This window comes from Oryzias latipes, chromosome 12, assembly GCF_053564925.1.
Source record: "Oryzias latipes strain Hd-rR chromosome 12, Olatipes_Hd-rR_3.1".
NCBI classification, from domain to species: domain Eukaryota; kingdom Metazoa; phylum Chordata; class Actinopteri; order Beloniformes; family Adrianichthyidae; genus Oryzias; species Oryzias latipes.
Window position 1 is genome coordinate 22,686,712 of NC_136248.1, and position 8,577 is coordinate 22,695,288.

General features: G+C 38.2%; 1 protein-coding gene across 2 annotated transcripts in view; it reads right to left on the reverse strand.

Annotated features, from left to right (window-relative positions):
• Positions 1–8,360, reverse strand: part of ptpn13 (protein tyrosine phosphatase non-receptor type 13) — a 48,777-nt gene extending 40,417 nt beyond the window's left edge. The window contains exons 1-2 of one of the 2 annotated variants that reach the window (XM_078956350.1): positions 8,204–8,360; positions 7,884–8,086 (exon numbers count right to left, since the gene is read on the reverse strand). The gene's annotated coding sequence lies outside the window, so the exon portion shown is untranslated. Of the gene's footprint in view, positions 1–7,883 lie in introns of both variants that reach the window. The other variant, XM_020707615.2, reaches the window with a different exon arrangement.
• Between the last annotated feature and the right edge of the window lie 217 nt (positions 8,361–8,577).

Consider the following 8,577-nt stretch of genomic DNA (forward strand, 5'->3'; position numbering starts at 1 on the left):
GACGATTATAAATGAATGGCAAAATAACAGAAAGCCACACTTTTTAGCTGCATTATTTTCATAACATTGATAGTAAATGCTACTATTCCAGTGATAGCTTCTCAAATCAGATGTTATTGTGCTGCATTTAAACTGTTCTTGGACTGTAAAAAAGCTCAGCTTCACCTGACCAGTATTTACTGACTTGTTTGAAGTGTCAATTCGTCTGTGGAAGATCCTATGCTAGTTGATTGAAAACAAGCGACTTTTCCAGACCACTTTTGAACAAACACTCAAATCTCTGCAGTGGAAATTCCAACTTCTTTAGGGTAACTGATTTATGCACTCCCAGCCAGGTCAGCAACTTAAGGTAATCTTCCATTTATAGGAGAGGCTGCAGGATCCAAAGTCTGTTGTATTTTTAAACAACTTATTTTGACTTACAAAGGGTTTTTTCCTACTAAATAAAGCAGAATGAATCAATTACATCTCTAAATTTGTATCAGTGGTGTGTGGTTGACAGCTCTTTGATTTACTGCTTTGAAGTAGCATTAGGGCTCCAACAAAATTAGTTTTTATTTCTTTTTTAATCTCTAAAAAAAAGCAGAGGTGGCTAAGACTGACATTACAACATAACCTATAGAGGCAAATAAATATAGAATAATGCCCGAAAGCTTCAAAACTAAAGATCATTTACATATTATTTCCATTTATTTGAAACTAACCAGCCTGACCAAAGTTTTAGTTTTTTAAAAGACTGAGCAAATCCACATAATGGATGTAGTTTGGAGAAGGATTTAAAAAAAATTATAGGCCATATCCAACTACTAAAAAGCTATATATTGCGGACTATAGAGAGATGGATTTTAAAAGCAGTTCGGACACCATTGCTCCCTCATTTTTTTTTTCTTCTAAATGGAGAATATGATGTCACTGAATGATTGTCATCTCATTGATATGAGCGTTTGGCCGCGACCATTTATGAATCCACTGAGTTCTGAAGATTATAAAGGTGATATTTTATAAAAAGGATTTAAAAAATCTAAATACATCTATCTTTGCAAAAATTGTTCAAACAAAATGCATTGTGGTCTATATTTGGCAATCTAGTGAGCATCAATGCACACTGGTTTTTCGCAGAGACCTCTGGGAAATTTCTAGGGCACTCGATTTTGGAATTGTACATTTGGACAGGACTACAAAATGGCAAACACACTATATAGAGCACTACTGTATACAGTGAGTAGTGAAGGAATACAGACATAGGCATGGTCTACAGATTTTATTATTTATCAACTTTAAATAAAAAGTTGATGTGTTTAAATCTTCAATTATTTGTACTTATGTGAAACCTAAGAAAACATTTGAATTTAAAAAAACATATATTTCCATTAGGTCGTCCCCCTTAATAAAAGAGGTCACATAAGCACATGATGCATCAGAGAGAAAAATGCTCCTTAAGTTACAAGTGAGAGTTTGTGACTGGAAAATAGTGGCTTAAAAAAATAAGGCTATAAAATGACAAAAAAAAGCTATGTTTTGTTAGTTTAAAGGATCTCGTAATTTTTAGCATGTGCTTGGACCATTGTTCTTATGATGAAGGCCATATATAAAATCATTTAACAGTAAAAATACATTTCTGAGTATTTGTTTATTCAAATCATGGTGAATCAAGAGCAGATGAGGGGAAAAAAAGCAGTTTGAAAAGGCTCTCAATTGTGACGTAGAAACTGAAATGGGCGGGGCAAAGTCTCTCCCTGCTCTGTATTTCATTTCTAGTCTTGGTGATAAAAGCACTGAAATGGGATCCCAACAACATAGTGACAAAAAGGCCCAAATGATTGTTTTACAAAAATGTTTTAAGTAAGATTTTAAATGTACCCAATAAAAAGAATTAAAACAAAAAAAAAATTTTAGCATGAGGAAATAATGCAGATAGATTACGATTATTGTTGCAAGTGAAACAGAGTTTAGGTAAACGATGACGCATACTAGTTCTGCAGCATTCCAGTATCACGCAACAACACCCCGGATCTTCAGAGTAGACTTTTTTACTAGGGAGCAAATTCTGAGTAAAAATAGCTTACCGGCAAAAGGGGCAAAGGGAAAATCAAAAACCTGTTTTTAGCTCTGAAGGAAGAAAAATGTAAGTACAGAAACTGCAACAGATTACTGGCTTCAATGCATGTGATGCAGGAAGCTACAAAAATGTTGACACGTGACTAGTACACTGAATCCTTTCTCAAATGAGGTCCACCTCAACAACTCGTTTATTCGAGGGAACCAATAGTCTAGGTTGGTGGTTAGAAGTATTTTAATGTGACGTCAAGAGTTGTATGAGTAGTCAGATTGTAACTATCCTGCTGCTTTACAGACTTGCAAATGCTTCAGGATTTGGGTCTGAATCATCCTTGAACAGGACAAAAAGACATGAAGGATGTCATCTGTCAAGTCTTTATCTGAACTGCAGATGAAACAATTGTCTCAATTGCTCTGTTAAGCAATGGCATGACACCAATGACAGCGAAACTAGAAGCACCAGTTTTACAGACTGCAACCAGCTGAGCAGAAACTCAAGAGTAAAAACACCGAAAAGGTACTTACTACCACAACAACAAAAATCCCTCGTTTTGCCACTAGGTCTTAAAAACTTTGTAAAATTTAAAATGTTTGTCATAACAGTTAGGTGAACTGCTACTTAAAATGTGGACGAAATGGAATGTTGTATAACATGCTGGTGCTGTCATGCAAATATCCCGGGCAATGCAAACCATCTAAAAATACCAGCCTGCCACAAAATGCTGAAAGCATGCAGGTGAGCATGTCTGTTCAGGTGTTTTATGCTGAAACAATGGTGTGGTCAAGAGGTCAACTGAAACAAGCCTTTACAGAGAAGAAAATGACACCCAACACTACTTATTTCATTAGAGGGAGGGAGACAACTTGATCTGTGGTCTTCAATTAGGACAAGTTGAGACTGATCTACTAATAAACTGTTTTCTTCTGTCATTACAGTTTTGGTGGCAGAAACATGGGAAATGATTTTTCTTAAGACTGATATAAAGAAAAGAAGTACTTGAACTAACCAGGTTTAAAAAATATTATTTCTGCTAAAAGAATAATTGCAACAATATTTTCTATTCGTATGACTTTTGCATTTGAACAAAAGTAGACATATAAATAAGATTTCAGAAGCTAAAAAGCACATCAGCTAATGACCAAAATTAGCTAAATGTGTGTGATCGTCCCTGACTGGCAACTGCCTGAGGAACATCACATAATAACCTAAACTTGGGCATCTTTTGGAGATCAAATGGTGATTCTTCCTAGCACCAGTGATGTTAAAATACGGTCATTTTTTCTTTTACTCTTTGCAAACAGAGCAGTTGTTTGGGGCCGCTGTGGCTGCAGTTAAGTGTTACTAGCACAACACCACCATAGACAAAATTGGATACACAATGGACCAAACTTCACCATCTTCCCTCAGCAGCATCTCCCAATCCCAACCACAGCCAGACCAATTGTCTACCCTGAAACTGATACGGCTTGTGAATGCATGATCTACAAGGACGCATAGTTTTATTTCAGGGTTTTTTTTTTCCCAAGTGACTTGACAATTATAAATAGACAACCAAAAGGCAGTAGATCACAAATGAGGAGGTAGAACTACCTGCCTATTCTTCATTTTAATCAATCAAAAACAAAACCTCAAAACAAAATCCTTCTCATCATTACACCTTAACTTTTCATCCAGTATTAAATTTTCCCCTTACTACTAAAAGCCTTTTTTTCCCCCAAAAAAATGTTATTATGATGTGTGTCGCATTGAACTTGAAAAACAAATGAAAGTACATTTTGCAATGGGTATAAAAAGCTATAAAAAAACTTTGTCAAAGTGATGTTTTGATTTTTTTTAATCCTAAAATAATTTAAGATCAATTTTGTAGTACATGATGTAGTATTTTTTTAATAAAATGTGTGTAAAATTATTTGATTCAGAGATGCTTTTTACATCTTAGCTTTAGGAACTAACAACCGTGGCAGAAAAGCCAGAGGGCCAGCAAGGTTACTGAGAAGTGTCATCCAGAAAACAACACTGTAAACATCTGCACTAGATTTGGTCCGGCCAGCTGCTGAGCCGTTTATCTGAACAGGAGAACATCTGACCTGCTTGCAGTTGCAAAACCTCTGGGAACCATGAATCTCTGTATGCAGCTTCACGGCACCATCAAGATGTGCAGACATTTTTGAGGAAACATAAAAAAAGTTACCCAGGAAGTGTCCTTTTCTCCCCTCAGAAAAGAAAAGTCCACTAACTTTATTGTTTCTGACACGTGATAGTCTGGATCTGCATGTGTGTTACTTCTTCAAAAACTTTGCAATAAACTCTTTGAACTCATTAGCTTTAAAATGGATTTCTAAAAACGAGTGTTATAAACCATAATGCCTTAGTTCACAGAGCAGAGTTAATGAACAAGCATGTTCCCGGCCCAAATGTTTATGCAGGAATGCAGGTTAACCATCCTAGTCAAGGGGAGGCGTGAAGTTTGAGGCCAAGTGGGATACTACCCATCTTGTTCATTACCCATGAGAATGAGGAGAGCCTGTGCTGTGAAGACTGATTGTTTTGTGACCCTTGTTATTTCAACAAAGACCTACAGTGGAATGTATTTTATCCTCACCGAGGCTGCTGTGCAGGCCAGCTCCTCTCTCATTGGACTGTGGTCTCGCTCATTATTGAGGGTGCTTAAGAGCTTCCAGCCAAAACAGCAAACACAAAAAAATCCTTCACCAATTGAGTCTTTTCCTTCTAGTTTCGAAACAGCGCAAAAAATCTTGGTCCCTGGGACTCCCATGTGTTCCCACACCATAGATAACTGAAACACTATAGAGGATAGAAAAAACACCCCGACTGCTAACACGGCTTAAGCTGCTTAGAGATTAGCCCCTGGAATTTGAAATAATGAATCAGGAAACACGATAAAGTTCCTAACTCTAGTTTGGGAAAACTTTTCCCCTTCCATTCAGCTTCCTGTTGTGACAAAGATACACCCCATGCGATAGAGTTAAAGACAATCTTCTAAAGGGCAATAATGTCTGCTTTGATTTGGTTTTCATGTTTCCAAATGAAGCAGAAAAAAGAAGGAAAAAAAAGCTTAACGACTCTTCCTTTTTTTTTTTTTTTTTTTTACTATAAAAGCTAAAAATAAAAAGCAATCATCCATCAGAATAAGAGATTTCATTTTAATTTCCAAATGCTCCACTCGTAATGTTAGCCACCAGGAAGAATGTGTTCATATCCCCACAGATCAGAACTGTGGTTTCAGTTGGCTAACGGAAGCTGGAGAAGTGCACCGATACTACACTGACAAAACGTTTTGGTGTTTTTAGTGCCAGGAAAATTCAGGACAAAAAAAAAAACTCAAGGTAAAATTCCATTCCCGAAGCCCCGCAATGTTATTCTGCATGCAAACAAGTACCGGTACTCCTTTAGATTATAGTCAATACCATGAAGTATATTGCAAATACTGCAGACCAAAACCGAAAGGCACACCACTAAGGTAATAAAGTGCAAATGTCAGACCAGTGACTCAACCACAGCCATAACTACATAAAAACAAACAAGTGTAGGCACAATACATTATTAGATCACTAACATATTACCAGAAAAGTTTTTTTTGCCCCCTCTATCTTTTATTGTATGATTCCAGTATAAAAAGTAGATTTTTAGCATCATAATAGTCCAGAGGAAGTATGGTTACTTTGGCAGCAAGGTGTTAATCTGTTTCTGGTTAGTAAAACAGCAGTGGGAATTGTACAGCTGCAGTGGCTCCTCTTAAAAAAAAAAACACAAGAAAAAACACTCAGCTCAGTAGTTTCTTTTTACTGTTGTTAGCCATCAGGCTATTTAAAATCCCACTCCAATCATCTTTGATCGTTTTTAAGTGTTCCCAATTGACTTTTAATTATGACATTATTAGCCAAAATCACAAAACCTGTCATTTTCCGGGACATAGCTTCCGCAGAACGGCAGTAGATTGAAATTTCCCTCTGAGTTTTGGATGGTACTAGTACATGCCCTCCCGGTAGCTTACAGACCCTCACAACCCAAACGTAGCATGACCAGTGCAACAAAAATGGGGAGGAATATTCCAGCTATCTAGCTGTACAGTTTTGAGCCAGACGCCAGCTCAGACAAGGAAAACAACGATGTAAATGAATCTAGTTGTCTAAAGGCGAATGCATCAGAATGGAGCCAAGCAGGGAGCTTGTGGCTTGCCGTAGTAACTTGTACGTTACACTTACAAACTTTTTCCAACGGCAATTTTGTGTCTGCTCCTGATTCACAAAGATTTGATAAAGAAATACTCAGAAATGCAATTTTAAAGCTTAATTTATGCCTTCCATCATAAGAAAAATGCTACAAGAACATGTTAAAAACACCAAAAACACCATTTTCATCGATCTAGGTCTTTAAAAAAAACTGTCAGACATTTTCAGGGGGTTTTGAATGCTTCCCAATGCAGCTGTGAACCACTTCTGATAGGCTAAATCATAATATAATTTTCTAACTCAAAACAGCCAGGAATATTTTTGTTTATTATCAGAGCAAATCTGGACCGACAGGCCTGATTTCTCATTTTGGTCTGGACCTCATCCGCTCCATTTCTGCTAATCACAGGGTTGCTGTGAGCACAGTGGCATGCAGAGCATGGTTTTGCAAGACTTCACCCCAACCTCCCCTCTTCTCAACACAAAAACCCATACTGATGACTACTTCCAAGCATTTTTCCTATACTGAAGCTCACATTGCTTACATCATGCCCCCTTTTATATAGGTACCCAGCATCACTGAAGACAACCTCTTGGGTTCAGCAGGACAGACCTTTGACTTTGGGCTGACTTTAGGAGTTTTCTATGGTAATGAAGGGGGAGGGGTAACAAAAAAGTACCTCCTTAGCACCCCATAAAACCTTCAGTCTGTTGTGACACATACTATGTCACTACTGAAGGTTGTATGCAGATATTACATGCACTGGCCTACTTTAAGTCCCACTCCAATCCTCTTTTAATCCATTGTAGAAGCGTCCCAAGTAGTCTTAAATATGGTTAGGCTATGGTTAGTCAATTTCCAGAACATAGTTTCTGCAGAGCGGCAGTGGTTCATCAGAAATTCGTCTCCCAGTTGTAGGGCGGAACTGCTGGTGTGGAGTGAGCCTACCTTTACTTTCCGCCATCCATCTGTTTACAGTCCTAGCTTACAGCCCCTCACAACGCCAACCTAGCATTAGCAGAGCAACAAAAATTGCGAGCACTATCAGAGCTGTCCAGCCGTACAGTTTTGAGCCAGATGCCAGCTCGGACAAGGAAAAAGAAGACATACAAGGGTCAATTTGTCTGAAAGATGATGGATTGGAATGGAGCAGGACAGGGAGCTTCTGGCCCTCTGACTGTAGCACCTACGTCACAGCTACAGGCATTTTCCAACTCACTTTTTCCTCTGTTCCTGGTCTGACTAATACTTAGAAATGCAGTTTTAATCCTAATTTTCTTTGTATATGTTCTATTCTATCCTGAGAAAAATGCCAAATGTAAACTTTAAAGCATATAAAAACATTTTTTCGAAGTGGTTTCTCCTCCCTACTACCAAACCCAAAACACGGTTACTCACTGGAAAGCCAAAGATGTCCCAAACACCAGGCCAGGGTGAGGGTGCAGTTCAGAAATTAACTTACAGCAATTTTACCCAGTCGTAGTTAAACATTACACAAACAATTTAGAGCAACCAGTCACTAGCTTAGTTTATCATGAAACATTTCTCGGTTTTCTTTCTTTCCCTCAGGTTAAGCTACACTTAGCAACAACAATTTGAAAATACACATTGAATTTGGAGTGAAACTTACCTGAAAGTTACAATTGCTAAAATTGGCGGAAAGAAAGATTTAACGAAGCTAAGAGAGTGCATAAAAGCGGCTCCAGACGACATCCCATCCACAAAGCAACATCTTGGATAGTTGACTGAACAGCGAGGCGGGCAACAGGTCTACCTTCCCACAATGCATTCAGCTAGAAAAAGTCCTTAGCACTTCCAAGGTTTTTTTTTCTTCTTTTTTTTTACTCCCACGGGCGTCGGTAAAACAAATAATAAAAGGAGAAAAAAGTTAAAACAAAATAAACCCTCTCGTTAAAAAGCTGGGTTTGATGGCTACCATACAGCTTCTACCTCTCTTCCAGCGAAGAAGCCAAGTTAACATTTCTGCGGAGGACCCGAATAGCCCCTCCCTCCGCCAGCTAGCGTGGGCTGACTGGGAGTAACCAGACACCCTCCCGCGGCCGCTGATTGGCTCACCACCGGGGGACTGTCATTTGACCGTTTCTATGGTAACGCACAACTTGGAGCAAAATGTACTGCGTGCACAAACGTCGCAGACAAGTTAATTTGATCGAGGGGTTGTAGGGAGCTTTAAAATACATTTGCGTATGTGGGACACCATTGATTTATAATTTCTGTAAACTTTGGAGAATTCTAAAAAGGTGTTAGTAGCAAATTAAAAACTAAAAGAAAACGGAAAAACAGAGAGTTATATATCGCATCCT